This window comes from Canis lupus, chromosome 32 (genome assembly GCF_011100685.1).
Source record: "Canis lupus familiaris isolate Mischka breed German Shepherd chromosome 32, alternate assembly UU_Cfam_GSD_1.0, whole genome shotgun sequence".
Taxonomy (NCBI): Eukaryota; Metazoa; Chordata; class Mammalia; order Carnivora; family Canidae; genus Canis; species Canis lupus.
In genome coordinates, this window is record NC_049253.1 from 28,096,384 (window position 1) to 28,115,559 (window position 19,176).

A 19,176-nucleotide genomic window follows, 5' to 3' on the forward strand; every position below is an offset into this window, starting at 1 on the left:
TTGATACATAATGTAACATAAAATAATATAAATCTGTAAAAAAAATAAAATTGTTTGTGTTTCCCAACTTTATGGTTACCCTTTATAGAAAAGGGAACTGATAACTGGTACTTAACTTTCCATTGGTCTTCAGCGTATGTCTTCATCCTACATGTAGTTGTAAAAGCCCAGGGAAATCAGCCATTCTATTCACTTTAAAATTGTTGACTTACAAGTTGTTCTTACCTTAGAGATATTTAAGACTCTATAGTATCCTATCTTATGGATACTATGACTATTTCTGTTTCCCTCTTTCCATTGGCTTTTGAAAGCCTGGAATAAAATGTATGTCCCATCTGCACAGAATCTTATTGCATACATTTTGAGGAGTAACCTCATTTCTAGGTTCATTTTAACTTTCATATGACATTTTCCTGTTGTATTCATTTTACCAACTTAAAGAAAAACAAACTTGCTTTTCTCTTGACAAAGGTAACAAATATTCAATACATAAGATATGTAAAATACATATAAGAAAAAAGAAATTTTAAATGATCAGTCCATTTACCACGCATTCTTAGTTCTTAATATTTTGTCCTTTTCCCATGCATGCATACACATTTCTAAAAGTAGCTCATTTTATACATTTTACATGATGCTTTCTGAATTTAAGAATATATTTAACATCTTCAATAGAACTAAATACTATTCTACAACATCATTTTAAGTTGCGTGTAAATTACATTTATCTACAAAATGGATATACTGTAATTTAACCAGTTTCTTATTGTGTTTATTTTCCATTCTTTACCATTATAAATAATAGTGCGACATAGCTACACATAGTGAATATAACTAAATATTTGCCTTCATCCTTGATTATTTCCCTCAGATAAATCCCTAAGAGAATAATTGCTAGGTCAGACAGATTAGAGACCCTTCAGGCTTTATAGTGTATTGCCAAAATTCCCTAACAAAAGATGGCATCATCGAAATACACCCACAATGTCTAAGTATCCCTTGTTCAACCCCCTTACCAATAATGGGGTTGTTTAGGTTTGGTTTTCATTTTCTCATTTTTACTGTATTAATTGTATCAGTCACCTTATGTCTTGACTAGAATATGTGGGATATAAACATAAAAATAAAACAAAAAAATTCTAGTGAAATAAAAAGCCATGTGGCACATATCTGAAAATTAGCTTTAAGTGATGTTTCTAAACATTCATATCAAAAATTACCTAAATGCATAAAACTGTATGATTAGGGTTGTTGGTCCTTTGCTGAAATTGCTTCATGTCGTGTGACTCCTCAGTCTTCCCACACACCTGCCAAAAATAAAAGATTCCAGGAAGGAAGTTCTGTACAAACTCAGACTGTTGTTAATCATATTCTTATTCGCAATGCACATACCAATAACAATCAGTTGATGGTTCACCAAGTTCCATAGCAAACAAAAAGCAGACAAAGTAGGGTGCCTGGGTGGCTCAGTCACTTAAGCAGCAGATTCTTGATTTTAGCTCAGGTCATGATCTTAGGATCGTGAGACTGAGCTTGGTGTCAGGCTTACACTGAGCATGGAGCCTGCTTACGGTTCTCTCACACCCTCTCCATCTTCCCTCCCCACTCAAATGAATAAATAAATCTTAAAAAAAAAAAAAAAAAAGCAGACAAGTGTCAGAATTTATTTCATCCATCAATAGAATGGCAGCCAGAGAAGGTATTTTATTGTCCACCTCTCAAAAAAAAAAAAAAAAAAAAAAAATGTAGTGTCGCGGCTTGTAATAGCCATTGTGGTCCAATAATCACTTTTACCATCAATCACCTTATTATGTGTACCAGTATGTCCTAGGCTTTACAGAAGAAAATGACCTTACAGACCAACCATCAGATAAGCATGTACTTTGAGTTCTTTTGTACCCTTCAAGAGTGGATTACATCAACGTTCTTGCCTGGTTCCTTTCTTGATTAACTGGATAAAATTTCAATGTAGATATATAGCTATCAGCCTAGAACCAGTCAGAACAACCTACCCAGTACCTGGAATGAAACATGTACGCTGGGCCTTATTAACATGTTCTAATGAATTGTGCTGATCTATCCTGTACTGAGGGTAAATGGCTTGGAAGGTGTCATGAGTTAAATAGTTTCCCCCAAAATCCATGTCTACTTGGAACTTCAGAATGTGAACTATTTGGAATAGGGTCTTTACAGATGTAACTGATTTCATTAAAATGAGATTATTGGCCATATAGGGAATTAGGAAGGTCCTAAATCTAATAACCGATGTCGTTATAAAAAGGCCATGTGAACACACAGAGACATACAAGGAAAACACCATGTGAAAACAGAGGTTAGAGTGATAGGTGTCTGCCAGCTGAGGAATGCCAGGTAACCACGAGAAGCAAGGAGGCATAGAGAGTAGATTCTCCCTCAGAGCCTCCAGAAGGAACCAAACTGCCAACACATTGATTTTGGAATTCAGCCTCCAGAATTGTGAGATAATACATTTCTGTTGTTTTTAAGCCACCAGGGTTGAGGAACAGAGGTAAGTACATTGCTACAGAAAGCATCTATGATAGGCTTTTTTTTTTTTTTTTTAAGATTTTATTTATTCATGATAGAGAGAGAGAGGCAGAGACACAGGCAGAGGGAGAAGCAGGCTCCATGCAGGGAGCCCGACGCGGGACTCAATCCCGGGACTCCAGGATCGTGCCCTGGGTCAAAGGCAGATGCCAAACCGCCGAGCCACCCAGTGATTCCCCTATGATAGGCTTTTAACAAAGTCTAGCGGTGACACCTGTGACCAGGCTGATTGCCAGGATTGACTGGCTGATCTGGCATCTTAGCCCACAGTTCCCTTTCTCTGAGAACTCCATGTGTGTTTTTCCCAAAGTGTCAACTCAATCAAAAAGAATGGCATTTCCAAGCAGTCTACTCTTAGTCAAGATATATGGGGAGTTAGAGTCCCTGGCTAGATCTTTCCAACAAATAGTGGACCTCCTCTTGCAAGCAAACATAGGTTAGCCAAATCCACTTTACAAAGTATCTTTCTCCATCTGATATTTTGTAATAGTATCAGTAAAACCAGAGTTCCATATTAGTTTCATTCAGAAACTATGAATTATGTAAGATTGCACATATACAGGACTTGACCTTGAAATCCTGGTCATTGCAAAGACAAATCATCATATTTTCCTTGATCTTACAGCAGAGCAGGTCCCCTTTGTGAATGACTATAAAGTATAGGGTGGAAAATATTTAAATTTATTTTGTTTATCCCATAAAGTAAGACTTTGGATGTTAAAGTGAAACTTAATGTCTGTGGAGAGGACCCATGAAAATCAATCATATCTGTAGAAAACTCCATCAAAGGGACAGCTGGGCAGCTCAGTGGTTGAGCATTGGCCTTCGGCTCGGGTCATGATCCTGGGGTCCTGGGATCGAGTCCCACATCCGGCTCCCCAGGCAGGGCCTGCTTCTCCCTCTGCCTATGTCTCTGCCTCACTCTGTGTGTCTCTCATGAATAAATAAATAAAATCTTTTTTAAAGGATTTTTAGGGAAAAAATTCTAATCCCAGGTCAGCCTCTGAATCATTCAGTGGACTTGACTATGCTGAATCTAAGCTACATCGAGAAAGCTCTCTTAGTACATGGGACAGATGTTAAATTTAACCACAGAAATATTTCACTTAGGAGATCAACTAAGCAACTCAATGATTTATGTCACTGAAAATAAATAGTTGCTGTTAATTACAAGCTCCCTAAGCTTTCTTTTCTTTTAAAGATTTTATTTACTTATTCATGAGACAGAGAGAAAGAGAGGCAGAGACACAGGCACAGGGAGAAGCAGGCTCCATGCAGGGAGCCCGACGTGGGACTCGATCCCGGGTCTCCAAGATCACAACCTGGGCGGAAGGCAGCGCTAAACCCCTGAGCCACCTGGGCTCCCCTCCCTAAGCTTTCTATGCCTCATCTATTCTTTGAAGAGAGTGCCAATGATAATGATATATTAAGTTAATTTTAATATCCACTTTATGGAGATAATATTTGGAATATTGAGAAAAGTCCTTTGAGAAATATAGATGAAATATTTGGTAAAACACCAAAACAGAATTTTTAAAAGAACACATTGTCAGCAAATAAAAGAACTCTTAACCGAATGAACTCTGCAGCTTCTTTGCAAACGGGTTCTAAAAACACAAAAAGCCCTGACCTATGGGTCTAGTATGGGAAAAGAGGAGTGGGAATCAGTGGTACCAAGCTACAGCAAAAAAATGACTGGGGTTTCCATGTGTCACGCTTTCTGCTTCTTTTTCTCCTTCACTCTTCCTCCTCCCCCCTCTGGTACCCCAGCCACTAGGGCGTGATTCAAAACTTTCATTTTTCTATCTTCTATCCTTTCAAGAATCTGATAGCATTACACCTTGTCTCCACAAAAATGGTGCATTTGCTCATGTAATTATAAATACCATTCTAAGAATATTTATGGACTCTTTCCATCTAGAGATGGATCTATGTCCTCCTCTTCCTCTTCATTATGAATCTTTGCCTTAACTACTTACCAGATCTAAGAATCAATGAAGCTGATCTGTCTTAAAATTCAATAAGGCTTAATATTTGGCTATTCTCTACTAGAAGAGAATTTTAAATGAGGTGACTTCATCTCTAACTGATATAACTGATCTAAATTATATATGCATCATTGTGCAATGGGAGGAGTTGCATTTTGATCCTAAGGACCTCTTCCTGAAATCTCCATATTAAAGCTTCATAGAAGGTAAACCTGATTTTGGATGCCTTCCCTAGAACCCAAGCAAAATATATAAAATTAAACTCATCTTTCCCCCAGAAATTCATTCCCCTTCCATTGCCTTCATAACCTAGATTAAGAATCTTAGAATTACTTTGGTCCTCAATTCTTCTCCCCTCATTCAGTCAATCATCAAATACTATCATTTTTCCTTTATAATGTCTTTCAAATCTTTCTGTTCCTCTATGTATTAGTTTCCTGTTTCTGCTGTAACAAATTAACACAAATCTAGTGGCTTAAAGCAAATTTATTCATTTATATTTTAGAGGTCAGAAGTCCTAAGTGAGTCTTATGGAGATAAAATCGATGTGTTGGTAAAGCTGATTACTTCTGGAAGCTCCAGAGGAAAATATGTTCCTTACCTCTCCCAGCTTCTAGAAGCTGCCTACATTCCTTAGCTCATGGCTACATCATTCCAATCTCTACTTCCAAACTAGCATCACCTTCTCCTAATTTTGACCCTCTTGCCTCTCTCTTATAAACTCCTTATAATTACACTGGGCACAGCTGGATAATCCAGGATAATCTCTCCATCTCAAGATCCTTAATCACATCTTCAAAGTCCCTTTTACCATATAAGAGAACATATTTATAGGTTCCAGAGATTAGAATGCAGACATCTTTAGGGGATCATTATTCAGCTTACCACACTCTGCATTACCTCTTCTTCAACCCTAGTTTTGGTCCTTATCTATACCCTTATACTACTTTAACATTTCCCTAACTGGCTCTCTTGACCTCAGCCTCTTTCCCAATTCCTTGGCCATTCTAGATATGAACAAAGTTTTGATGAATATTTGTCATATCTTGAATGGCCAAAACCCTGACCCTAGCATACTTTGACCCAACATTGTTCACTCCTGTCGAACTGATCCTAATGTCCCCCTATGTATGTAAACCAAGGATATTCCTGTATTTGTTGAGATCATACCTCCTCTCACCTCCAAAATTCTCCCATTATACTAGAGTCTAACATAAGACCCACCTTTTTCATGAAACCATCTCAACAGGTCCAACTCACAATTTAACTTCCTGTGGCACTTTTTGTGAAGATGATGCCCCTAGCACTGATCACATGCAATTTGTGTGTCTCCACCACTTTCATACTATATGGTCTTAGAGAAGTCATTTTCCCTTCCCATGCCTCTATTTCCTTGTTATAAAATTGATAATATTTATACTCATCATAGGATTGTTCTGAGAGTTCAATATAATAATAATACACTTAAAATGCTCAGCATACACCACATAATAAATGTTAACTCTTCTTTCCCTTTCTTCTATTTACCTTCTTTAGCATATGAGCCATATTAAAAACTCCTTCAGGGAAGGGACTATTTCTTATGCATTATACATCACATACATTATAAGATCAATAGGTGCATCTTTTATCACTATTATTATTGATGACAATAATTATCATATAAGAAGACATTCTAATATTGTTTCAGAACTCAGATCTGGTCCTTCCCATTTTCTATTTCTCATTCTGGCTATACAAGAGAACACTTTCTCTTCCATCAAACTATTTACATTTCTACTAAAATATTTAAAGAATATTTATGCTTGATTCACTTTGGAAACACCCAAGGACAATGGTTAGAAATTAGCTGATCTTCATCAAGTACTGGTGCAAAGAATTAATCTGTGTTCAAGAATTTGCCTGTTGCATTGCTTCCTTTACTTCTAAGTTATCATTTGAAAAAGGAAAAGTTGTAACTGATTATGTCTAAAGTCCTTTGAATCTATAAAATTCACTATTCCTATAGTTATGTAAATAGAAGAAACTACTTTGACCAAGAAATAACCCTTTCTTATGTTTATTTTTTTCTCCAAGATTTTATTTAAATTCAAATTAGTTAACATATAGTGTAGTATTAGTTTCAGGAGTAGAATATAATGATTCATCACATTTAACACCCAGTACATCACAATAAATGCCCTTCTTTAATGCCCAACACCCATTTAGCCTGTCCCTCCACTCACCCCCTCTCCAGCAACTCTCAGTTTGTTCTCTATCATTAAGAGTCTCATGGTTTGCCTCCCTCTCTGTTTTTACCTTATTTTATTTTTCCTTCCCTTCCTCTATGTTTATCTGTTCTGTTTATTAAATTCCATATATGAGTAAAATCATATGGTATTTGTCTCTCTCTGACTGACTTATTTTGCTTAACATAATACACTGTAGTTCCATCCACATCATTGCAAATGGCAAGATTTCATTCCTTTTTGAAGACTGAGTAATATTCTTTTGTATATATATAAACCACATCTTCTTTATCCATTTGATCAGTCAGTGGACATTTGGGCTCTCTCCATAGTTTGACTATTGTTAATAATGCTGCTATAAATAAACATCTGGGTGCATGTTTCCTTTGAATCTATATTTTTGTATCCTTTGGATAAATACGTAGTAGTACAATTAACAGGGTTGTAGGGTAGTTCTATTTTTAACTTTTTGAGGAACCTCCAGACTGTTCTCCAGAGTGACTGCACCAGTTTGCATTCCCATCAGCAGGGCAAGAGGGTTCCCCTTTCTCTGCATCCTCACCAACACCTGTTGTTTCCAGTGTTGTGAATTTTAGCCATTCTGACAAATGTGATGTGGTATCTAATCGTGGTTTTGATTTGTATTTCCCTGATGTTGAGTGATGTTGAACATCTTTCCATGTGTCTCTTAGCCATCTGGATGTCTTCTTTAGAAAAATGTCTATTCATGTCTTCTGCCCCTTTCTTTTTTTTTAAGATTTTATTTATTTATTCATGAGAGACACACAGAGAGAGAGAGAGAGAGAGGCAGAGACACAGGCAGAGGGAGAAGCAGGCTCCATGCAGGGAGCCCGACGTGGGACTTGATCCTGGGTCTCCAGGATCACACCCTGGGCTGAAGGCAGCGCTAAACCGCTGAGCCACCAGGGCTGCCCTTTCTGCCCCTTTCTTAACTGAATTATTTGGTTGTGGGGTGTTGAGTTTCATAAGTTTTTTTATATATTTTAGATACTAACTCTATCAGATGTGTCATTTGCAAATATCTTCTCCCATTCTGTAGGTTGCATTTTAGTTTTGTTGATTGTTTCCTTCACTACAGAAACTTTTTATTTTGATGAAATCCCAATAGTTCATTTTGCTTTTGTTTCCCTCGCTTCCACAGATATATCTAGTAAGATAATGCTACGACTAAGGTCAAAAGGGTTGCTGCTATGTTCTCTGGGATTTTGATGGAATCCTGTCTCACATTTAGGTCTTTCATCTATTTTGATTTTATTTTTGTGTATGATATAAGAAATTGGTCCAGTCTCATCTTCTGCATGTGGCTGTCCAGTTTTCCCAACACCATTTGTTGAAGAGACTGTCATGTTTCCATTGGATATTCTTTCCTGATTTGTTGAAGATTAGTTGACCATATAATTGTAGGTCCATTTCTGGGTTCTCTATTCTGTTCCATTGATCTCTGTGTCTGTTTTTGTGCCAGTACCAAACTGTCTTGATGATTACAGTTTTATAATAGAGCTTGAAGTCAGGAATTGTGATGTCTTCAGCTTTGGTTTTCTTTTTTCAACATTTCTTTGACTATTTAGAGTATTTTCTGGTTCCATATAAATTTTGGAGTTGTTTGTTCTAGCTCTGTAAAAAGTGCTAGTATTATTTTGATAGGGATTGCACTGAAAGTGTAGATTGCTTTGGGTAGTATAGACATTTTAACAATATCTGTTTTTCTAAGCCATGACCATGGAATGTTTTTCCATTTCTTTGTGTCTTCTTTAATCTCATAAGTGTTCTATAGTTTTCAGAGTGCAGATCTTTTACCTCTTTGGTTAGGTTTATTCATAGGTATCTTACGGGTTTTGGTGCAATTATAAATATGATTGATTCTTTTATTTCTTTTCTGCTTCTTCATTATTGGTATATAGAAATGCAACATGTTTCTGTACATTGATTTTATATCCAGTGACTTTGCTAATTCATGTATTTTGGTTCTAGCAGTTTTTTGGTGAGATTTTTGGGGGTTGGTTTTCTACTTGGAGTATCATATCATCTGCAAAGAGTGAAAGTTTGACTTCTTCCTTGCCGATTTGGATGCTTTTATATTTCTATTTGTTGTCTGATTCCTGAGGCTTAGGCCCTTTCTTATCTTTATTTACTTATTTTTAAAGATTTTATTTATTTATTTATGAAAGAGACAGAGCCATAGGTAGAGGGAGAAGCAAGCTCCCTGCAAAGAGCCCAGTGCGGGACTCTAACCCAGATTCTGGGATCAATCTAAAGCAGTTCCTCCTCCTTGGAGGAGAAAAGAAATTGCCATGGCCAGCAACTCAAGGAATAAAAGATAAATTCCTCCTTTACACCATATAGCAAAATAAATTCCAGAGAATTTTAAGAAATAACAAAAGCTTCAGAGAGAAAAAAAAGTGATTAGTTACAAAATTTTGTAGAGGAAAAAGACTCTTAATATCAAGAAACAAATTGGAGGACACTTGGGTGGCTCAGCAGTTGAGTGTCTGCCTTTGACTCAGTTTGTGATCCTGGGGTCCTCAGATCGAGTCCCACATCGGGCTCCCTGCAAGGAGCCTGCTTCTCCCTCTGCCTGTGTCTCTGCCTGTCTCTCTCTGTTTCTCATGAATAAATAAATAAAATCTTTAAAAAAAAGAAACAAAATGGAAAAGAATAATGGGCTTTATTACTTGAAACTTAAAGCAGAAAATGAAACCCCAAAAAAGTTAAAAGGTAACATCTTACTGGGAAAATATCTGTATTACAAATGATAAAGGCTTTTACAATAATAAGGAAAAAAATACTCTAAAAAGAAGCAGAAGTCTTAATGAGATGAAACACACACACACACACACACACACACACACACACACACATTAATGCTGAGACCTACCCAGCGTTATCAAGGAATCCTTCCCTGAAAATAAAACATTGAAACTTAAATCTTAAGGATGTGAGGAGTGGCTAGGCAGGGAAAGAGCATCCCCAGGAGAGGGAACAGCATGTGTCAAAGTTCTGAGGCTGAGAAGAGCTTCTCATTGTCAAGGCACTGAAAGAATTGCCAGCTCACCAGTGCAGCAGGAGCAGAGTGGGCAGAGGAGAGTGGCAGCAGAGTGCTTGGAGGAAAAGCCAAGGACTTACCATGCCGAGTTATAGGGGTTTCAATTCTATTGTAAGTGCAGTAAGAAGCCACTGGGGGGCTTTACACAGATCAATGGTTCATGAATAGATAGCAAGGGATGGAGGAGGGGGAGCAGTAGCAGAGCTAGAAAGACCAGGTGGGAAACTACCAGGGCTATTACAGTAATCTAGGCTATAAATGATAGTGGCTTGGGTAGAGATCAAGGCAGTAGAGATGAAGAGAAGTAAATGTCGCCAAGATCTATTTTGGAGGAAGAAAAAAAGTTTGAGGGAGAGGACACCAAAGAAAAATCCTCAATTTCTGACCGGAGCAGCTGGTTAAACGGCAATGCCCTTTACTAAGGTGAAGCAGATTGAAAGAGGTACACGTTTTAGAACGTAAATCAGGAGTATAAGATCCTTGAGGGGGCGTCTGTGTTTAAACTTTGCCTACCAGTATACACCTAACACATAGCACACTGGCTGACACAATGAATACTACTCAAATTGGGTTTGATGACAATCCTGTGACATCCTGATGATTCACCATTTATAAAAGGGGATTCAGTAAATGTAAATGAAATGTTAAATGGATGTGGGATATACATAGTTTAAAGATTCATGTTTTGGGGGCACCTGGATGGCTCGGTTGAGTGACCAACTCTTGGTTTTGACTCATCTGATGATCTCAGGGTTGTGAGACTGAGCCCAGAGTCAGGCTCCACACTCAGTGGGGAGTCTGCTTAGAATTCTCTCTCTTGGGCAGCCCCGATGGCGCAGCTGTTATAGCGCCGCCTGCAGCCCAGGACGTGATCCTGGAGACCCTGGATCGAGGCCCACATGGGCCTCCCTGCATGGAGCCTGCTTCTCCCTCTGCCTGTGTCTCTGCCTCTCTCTCTCTCTGTGTCTCTCATGAATAAATAAATAAAATCTTAAAAAAAAAAGAATTCTCTCTCTTTCCCTCTCCCTCTGCCCCTCTCCCCGCTTGAATTCTCTCTCTAAAATAAATAAGTAAATATTTTTTAAAAATAAAAAGATACACATTTCAAATTTATGCATAAAGTGACAGTGATAAGTTAATGTCTTCCACATAAATGAGCCTTCCACATAAATGAGCCAAGGGACTTTTTTATGGAATATTCTATGTAAAGAACGTCTGATACTGATTGGTACTTTGGGAAAGAATAAGTTGTAAGAACCTCAACGTAGATGAGGGCTCCTTATTATTGTTTGAAGTTCCTAAATTCCATTGTTTTAGAGACTTGACTCCTAAAGGCACTGCAGCCTCACACTGCTGGCTTCTAGTAGACAGGGGAGTAAACAGGAGAGCAAGTGACATCACCTGGTGTCTGCTGTTGGTGCTTGTCAGATTAGACAGTCTAAAGAGGAGCCCTCAAATGACATTGAGACCAAATAAGTATTCAGCTTTTAAACTCTAAGGGCAACATGGTGTTTAGCATAATCACATTGACATGCTATTTGCATGTCCCAACTCTACTAGAATACAGATTATTCATTGTGTGAAAAGGGGAAATCCTATACAAAAGGATCTTCATTGGTGTTCCGCCAAAAGGTATCTAGACTTCAATACTTTTCAACAGGTAATTGGCATCCAGTATCCTTCCTACTCCAACAAGGCTTTGCAAAATTGGCATCAGCTATCATTGAAAATCAAATTTGATTAGAGAGACTTTAAACTGAGTTAAATTTATCCAGACCTGAAGTTTTATATCTTATCTAAGTGAGACGTGAAACAAAAACAAACAAAAATTCTCTAGGATAGCCAAGTGAAACATTTTAAAAATATTCTGGAAGTTGGGGCACCTTGGTGGTTCAGTCAAGCATTCAACTCTTGATTTCAGCTCAGGGTTGTGAGATCAAGCCCTGTGTCAGTCTCCGTGCTCAGTGGGGTATCTGCTTGGGATTCTCTCCCTCTCTCTCTCCCCCTCCCCCTGCTCACGCACACTCTGTCTCTCAAAGAAATAAATAAGTCTTTTAAAAATATTCTAGAAGTATTAAAAACAACTATTAATTCCATATGACCCAGTGATTCCACTTATGCGTATACACCCAAAAGAGTTGAAACCAAGGTCTCAAAAATATATTTGTACACCATGTTCATAGCAGCACTATTTATAATAGCCAAAAAGTAAAAGTAGCTCAAGTGTCCATCAGTGGATAACTGGATAAACAAAATGTGATATATATGTACAATGGAATATGATTTAGCCTTCAAAATGAAGGAAATTCTGACACATGGTATAACATGGATGAGCTTTGGACACATGATGTTAAGTGAAATAAGCCAGCCACAAAAAAAAAAAAAAAAAAAAAAAAAGACAAATATTGTATGATTCCATTTTATGAGGTACTTATTGTGGTCAAACTCATGAAGACAGAAAATGTAATGGCCATTGCCAGGGTGAAATAAGGAGTTAGTACTTAATGGATATAGATAGAGTTTCAATTTGGGAAGACAAAAAAATTCTAAAGATGAGTAGTGGTGACAGTTGCACGACAATATGAATACATTTCCTGCTACTGAACTGTACACTTTTAAATGGTTAAAATGGAAAAAAATAAAATAAATGCTTAAAATGGTAAATTTTGTTTTATGTATATTTTATCACAATTAAATATAATAATTGTGAGTACTACTTTAAGTAGTAAGTGGTCTGTCATATGAGCAATTTTACCCTCTTTGATAGGATAAAAGGTGGGGTCCTAGCCACAACGCTACCTTCTAAGTGTCAGGCACAGTGGGTTTTAGTTAAGAGTAGGATCAATTTGAGACAATGGTGTGATGAGTATGGTCACTTAGCAGCAACTGTAGTTTTAATGTGTTCTATAATAAGAATTATCTTATCTAGAATGAGAAAAAGGTAGTCTACCTCTCTTCTCTTCTGATCAGTCCATATGGAGTTCTGTTCAGCTTCTGAGACCTCCTTTCAGAGAAACTGAAATGGGTTTAGGGGGCAGTAATGAGGAGGAAAAAGCGATCTGAAAGAAGTTTGTGATAAATAACTAAAGGATGTCACACTAGCTGTAATGAAAAGGAATGATGTGTTTCTCGGTGCCTAGAGGAAGAGCATTAAGACCAAATTTTGGAAGCTATACAGTAAGGTATGTAGGTTTTGGATCAGTAGAAGGAAGAACTGCCTGACAGTTTCCATAGCACTTTATTAGTACCCCTCTTACAGAACTTTCCACCTTCTATCTTTAACTACAGTTACTTCCAGAAATTACCTCAATATCCACATAGTACCTGCTGGTGCTCATATTAGGCCCTGAAATACTTTGTTCAGTGAGTTGAAAAGTGTGAGAATGATTAACTCATTTAACTGTCAGAATAGTTAAAGATGGAACTGATCTGCTCTGAGAGGGAAGAGATTTTAACACAGGCTGGCTATTTGGCAGAGATGTTACGAATATAGCTGAGTTTCATTTACTTCATTGGGTTAGATGACTTTTAAAAGCCTTTCAAACCCTGAAGATCTATGGTTTCATGATCTAGGTTTAAGTCCTGACTTTGCCACTTAGCAAAGGTAAAATCACTTAGCTGCTTTGCTCGAGTGCACTATAGCAAATACTTTGCTAGCAGAATAAATTCTGTGGAAGATCAAAATAACATATTAAAACAAAACACCAGAAACAAAACAAGAAGGCTAAGTGTGTCCCTACCTTAACTGGGAAGAAGTCATGCATGAAGTTGAAGAGAAAGCCCTGGGGGAGGTGGGTGGAAGTTTGGGCTACGAAGGACAAGGACCAGGAGACCTGGCTGTATTATAGGGTTTGCCTCTGAGGGTGAGGCAGGTTTAACCCCAAATACTGTGTAGCAAAGGGATATAGTAATTTCAAGCTTGATGAGGGTCAGAGTTCTGCCTATTGCAATCCCATGAAGGAAGCAATGCCTTAAGAATACATTCTCACAGGGGCGCCTGGCTGGCTCAGTCTGAAGAGCATGCGACTCTTGATTTCAGGGTAGTGAGTTCACCTCCACATTGGGTGTAGAGATTACTTAGAAACAAAATCCAGAGTATGTTCTCATATATTGCCAGGGTGCTCGGGGAAATGAAAACAACTTCTGCGGCAGTGTTTCTAGATTGATCAAGGTCTCAGCCAACTGAATGGGATTCAGGTTATGAGAAATGCTTAGGCAGCAGAGGCAGCAGAATCCAGGGGTATAGGTCAACACACTGTAAACCTGTGGCTCAACCCGGGTACAATTGACTGACCTTTGAACAACGAGCAGATGAGGGGCACCCATCTCTCCCGGAACCAAAAATCCACATAAAACTTTTGAGTTCTCCAAAACTTAAATACTAATAGCCTACTGTTGACTGGAAGACTTACTAATAACATGTAGATTAACACATATTTTTTATGTTTTATGCATATATTATATACTTACTCTTATAATAATGTAGGCTATAGAAAAAATATTATTAAGAAAATCACGAGAAAAAAATCATAAAAGAAAATAGATTTACACTACTGTACTGTATTTTTCTAAAAAATCCAAGTATAAGTGAACCAATGTAGTTCAAACCCACATCGTTCAAGGGTCAACTGTGTTTCAGATTCTAGTCGTAAAGCATTAAGATGAATACTAGGCCCCAGCCATTGGGTCTAATGCTGCAAATGTACCACCTGTTGTGATCAAAATAGACTCTTCATCTGCCTAAGTTGAAACCCGCAGGAAGAAAGCATCATGGCATACAGGTGAATCAGGGGGAGAGACAACTCCACCGGGAAAGTGCCCTGGGGTACAAAGAGCTATACAGGTATACACATTTACAATTCGGGATTAGAAAACTGACTCAGGAGTCCAGTTGTAGGGGACTGAATCAGGTTTGATTCAATTTGACTTAAAAGTGGGCCCCTGCCTTATTTTTTGGTGTCTCCATTTCTTCACTTATAAAATGGAGATGGTAATATTACCTACCTCATAGGGTGGCCCCAGGTTAAATGCAATAATTTATTGAAGCACTTAGAACAGTATCTGGCAGGGGTGCCTGGGTGGCTTGGTTGGTTAAGTATCTGCCTTTGGCTCAGGTCATGGTGTCAGGGTCCTGGGATCGAGCCCCATGTTGGGCTTACTGTTCAATCGGGAGTCTGCTTCTCCTTCTCCTTCTGCCTCTCCCTCTCCCCCTGTTCTGTGCTAGGGCACTCTCTCTGTTGCTCAAATGAATAAATAGAATCTTTAAAAAACAAAACAAAACACAGTATCTCGCATATAATGAGCTCTCACAAAAAAAAAAAAAAAATGAGCTCTCAGTAAATATCAGCAATTAAAGGTTTGGTTTTACCTAAAGCTCTGTGATCCATTTTGATCTCTATACCCAGGTCATTTTTTTCTGCCCAACAGTCTTTTCTTCAATTAATTATGTCTTTGATCATTTCTTCCAAAGGTTCCCAACCAGGAGTGATTTTACCCTAAAGGACATTTACCATTATCTGGAGACACTGTTGGTTGTCATAACTTGGGGGAAGAGGCCTACTGGCACTTAATAAGTGGAAGCCAGATATCTCAGAGATCCAGAGATATTGCTGAACATACATATGCCAGCACCTCACAACAAAGAATTATCCGGCTCCAAATGTCAATAGTGCCAAGGTTGAGAAATCCTGACAGAGACTCATTTCTGGTCACCAGAGGAATTTCATCTACTGCAACTCTGAAGGAATAAGATGGCATATCCACTTCCCCTCACTTTCCAGAGCCCTAAGTACTCTGAAAAGGTGGAATATACATAACCTGCAACCCTCAGTGGGCGCTGCCACAAGGACTCTTCTTATCATTGTCCCTCTATTACTCTAGAGCTGGAGGTGTGGTAGGATTTATACATCCAATAACACAATAGGCCATCTTGGTTCCTTCCTAGATCCTGTTTTCGGGGAGTTACAATTCTCAGATGAATACTGATGGATTCAGGGAGTGGAGATAGGTGGATATAGGGAAACCTGCAATCTGGCTGCCTCAGAAGGGAGTGCCTGCACATCTGAGGTATGGAAGGAAGAGAAGGCGAGGGAGGGTCTTTATATCTGCTTTCAAATAGGAAGGATTGTTCTGTTTCTGGCAGCATAATGCACATGGTCCTTCAACTATTTTCACTTTTCAATTTTGCTGTGTTGCTTCCAGGATGGTGGAAAGTCTTTTCAGATTCTGGCAATAGACTCTGAAATCCTCCCATTTTTGGAAGGAGAGCTTGAAGTTTTCATCTTTTCTGGAACATCACAGGGATGTTACTGACAGCTAGGAAAGGCTATAACAGCTTCAAGTCAGATGGCCTTTAAAATTATTTCTTTCTCTTTCTTCCTGCTGATTTGTTTTGGAAAGGGCAGATTACGGCACAATGTCCTTCAGGACTATCTCAATAAATCTGTCTGGAGGATTTTCTTTTTCCCAGATTCTCAGAGTTGTTAAAATTAGATTTCAAATAAATGCAAAGATGTGGGGGTGAAAGTAAGCCCCGACCTCTTTAGGTCAACATCCTATCATCCTATCCCAGAATTCCAGAAGTCAGAAGTCTGTGGTCAAGTGCTCCTAATGATACTGCCTGATGGCAGTGAGAATAAATGGTTACGCAGTACAAACTTCTAATTTCAGGTTTAAACTATTCAACCAGAAATGGCATCTAATCAAGAGACCAAGCTTTATAAAAACTGGAAGTAGCTAGATTATAAGCCTAATGAGCTTTATGCTCCGTGTGCACACAAAGAATGTTTTTAATGACTGATGAGTAAGCTACATTTTTATTTTCTTCTGAAATGGCCATGGATTTTCTTTTTCTAGTGAACACTGATCTTGAATACACACAAATGCTAAAACCCAGCTGCTTCTCTTTGTGACCAAAAAGCAGTCTTAATTAGTTTTTATAACATATACATATCTTTCATTCTAGTAAAACGCAATACTCAACAAATAATGTTTTGATTAAAATCTAGTGAATGCCTTTCCTGTTCTTTTCCCCCCTCTACAGTCTTGCCCCATACTTTTTCTATCTCATACCCAGGAGAAAGCATCTCCAGAATATGATTTTTCAGATAACAGAATCAAATTACCAACTTTATTTTGAATGTAGAATTTATGATAAAAATTTCCCCATTTATGGGTCTTTATAGGCTTCATGAAGGGGAAAAAAAACCCTACGTTTATATTAATTTTACACATTGATAAATAAATTTTTAGGGGCACCTGGCTGGCTCAGTTGGTAGAGCATGCAACTCTTGATCTCAGGATTGTGAGTTGGAACCCCACATTGAGTATAGAGATTACTTAAAAATAAAATCTTAAAAATTTTTTTTTAGTTAGATGATGGCTTAAGGCCACATATATTTCTTTAACTGCTACCAACTGAACAAGGGTCATCATCCTGAATTTCTGAGTACTTATTCCTTAGTAGAGTATAATTAGTATTATCAGGAAAACTACATTTTCAAAATTGGTTATTTTGGGGGTTAAGTTTTTGGTACTATATTATCTAAACCGAGCATGTCTAATTGAAAATTCACAACACTTTCCGCCCACATTTGAAAGCCAGTTGTGTTAGTTTACTAGAGCTGCCATAACAAAGACTGGGTGGCTTGAACAATAGCACTTTGTTTTCTCATAATTCTGGAGGTTAGAAGTCTGAGATCAAGATATCAGCAGGGTTGGTTTCTTCTGAGGTCTCTTTCCCTGTCTCGTAAATGACCATCTTCTCCCTGTCTTCATATGGTCTTCCCTCTGTATGTCTCTGTCCTAATTTCCTCTTTTTATAAAAAAAAAAAAAAAAAAAAACTAATAATATTGGATGAGACCCCACTCCACCTCATTTTAACTAATTACCTCTATAAAGATCCTATCTCCAGAAATCATCACATTCTGAGGTACACTAGGGATTAGGACCTCACCATGTGAATTTTGGAGGGTCTCAGTTGAGCACATAACACTGTCAAAAATTCAGAAATAGCAAAATCAAAACCAACAGATCAATAAATAGTGTTTAGTAAGAATTTATTGAGAATACAAGAACAGTTCTAGAACTGGGAGCTTTCAAATTTAAAATTAATATGAAGCTCAGGTTACAGGATGTTACAGGATAGCTTATAAAGTGAAAAGAAGGAAGTTGTTTAACCTTTACAATGATTGGCTATTACAATGGGGGTTTCCATATGGCAAAGGGTTGGTTAAAAGTCATTCCCTTTTACCGTTTTTAGGAAGATGACAAGTTTCTTTTATGATATTGAGGACTTCTCAAGAAATTACCTAAATTAGCTATTACCTGAATTAGCTATTACTTGTGTTCATGAAATGAGTGAGATTTAATTTTGCTTATAAAGCTTACATGGTTTTGTCACCCAGAGAATTTTCCAGTCTGGCCCCATTTCGTATTTAATTTTAACGACATTAATTTACAGTCTTCCCATGTTTTTCACTTGGTTTAGGTGGAAAAAAAGTAGTCCCAGATACTGTTCCTATACAGAAAAATTACATCTAAATTATATTCAAACCGGAGTCAGATTGCAGCATGAGCATAGGTTGCTTGAAGACTCCTAAATGCTTATGGTTAAGGATGGCAGATTTTTGGACCAACAGATTTCACAAGCCTGAGGATATCAAAGACCTATCAGGAATAATGGGGTCCCAGGTATAATGGAAATTAAATTCTTACATGTGTGAAGGCTTTGGCTAGATATACACCAGACTCTGTACCTGAAACCTCCAGTTTGCACACCACTTTGGAAAGAAAGGTGTGGTGTAGAGATGGAATGTTTAAAAAAATAAAATAGGGAGAAGCAGCCAGTACTGTCTGTACATAGACATGCTCCCACCCACTCAGAATTGAATTAGAGGGGCGGCCTGATCACCAATGGACAAACCACAGGAGAACCAAAGTACAGGTCCTGGGCAGACACATGCGCAGTCCTAGATGAGTAGAAGCCGCCGGGTCCATAGGCTCCAAGATCCTTCTCCTGGCCCAGTACAAAGGCCCTGGAAGAACAGATGTGTACAGTCTAGAAAGCAAAGGATCGACGTTCAGGCACACACACAATGAGTTTCATGAGTACGTGGATATATGACTGCATCCAATGGGGGCAAATTAATAGTAAGTTCAAACGGTTATCCTTAAGGAGAAAAGTTAAATGATACAAACTGCATATAGACATAGTGACAAGTGGCCAAATTCTACGGTGAAAATTAAATAAGTATGCCATGTATCAAATACTGAGGTTCCTAATTGTGCCAGGCGCTAATGCCCACAAGTTACCAATCACCAATACAGAGC